The sequence below is a fragment of the Perca flavescens genome, chromosome 17 (genome assembly GCF_004354835.1).
Source record: "Perca flavescens isolate YP-PL-M2 chromosome 17, PFLA_1.0, whole genome shotgun sequence".
In the NCBI taxonomy this organism is placed as follows: domain Eukaryota; kingdom Metazoa; phylum Chordata; class Actinopteri; order Perciformes; family Percidae; genus Perca; species Perca flavescens.
Genome location: NC_041347.1, coordinates 28,748,709 through 28,749,253, shown reverse-complemented (window position 1 = coordinate 28,749,253; position 545 = coordinate 28,748,709).

Genomic DNA, 545 nt, shown 5'->3' with positions numbered 1-545 from the left:
ATGATGTTGTTTCCTAATAAAGCTCATAGTTGGGGAGTGAGGAGTTGCAGCATCCGCCTAACCAGGCCCACCTGCTTCTCTTCATAGTCGTCAGATTAATAATATAACAAAAGTAGAGGGAGGCAGGCCAGTACAGCCCGATCCGGCAGGGGAGAGTTCCAAGCCCCACAAGGCTCCTCTCCTTAAACTGCCTGTCTCTCTTAGTTACGCTGTTATAGTTCTAGACTGCCGGGGGACTTCCTTCCTTTGACACACTGAGTTGCTCTCTCCTCTCCCTCTCCATTTGTGTGCATCCCATCCCAGAAATGTTTGTTACTAATCCTAGCACTGGGGAGTTTACTTCCCAGAGTCCTTATGTTTTTTCCACCCAGCGTATTTCCTTGGAGAACGTTGGCACCAAGATCTTGGTTGCAGCTGTCGCCGTGGTCCTGCTGCACTCCCTGCTGAGCTCTGCGGTGCCCTGCAGTGTCACGCTGCGTCCTGCTGAACCCCGCTGCTTCCTGCTACATGAACTACTACGACTATCATTTGAAGTCACTGTTCCA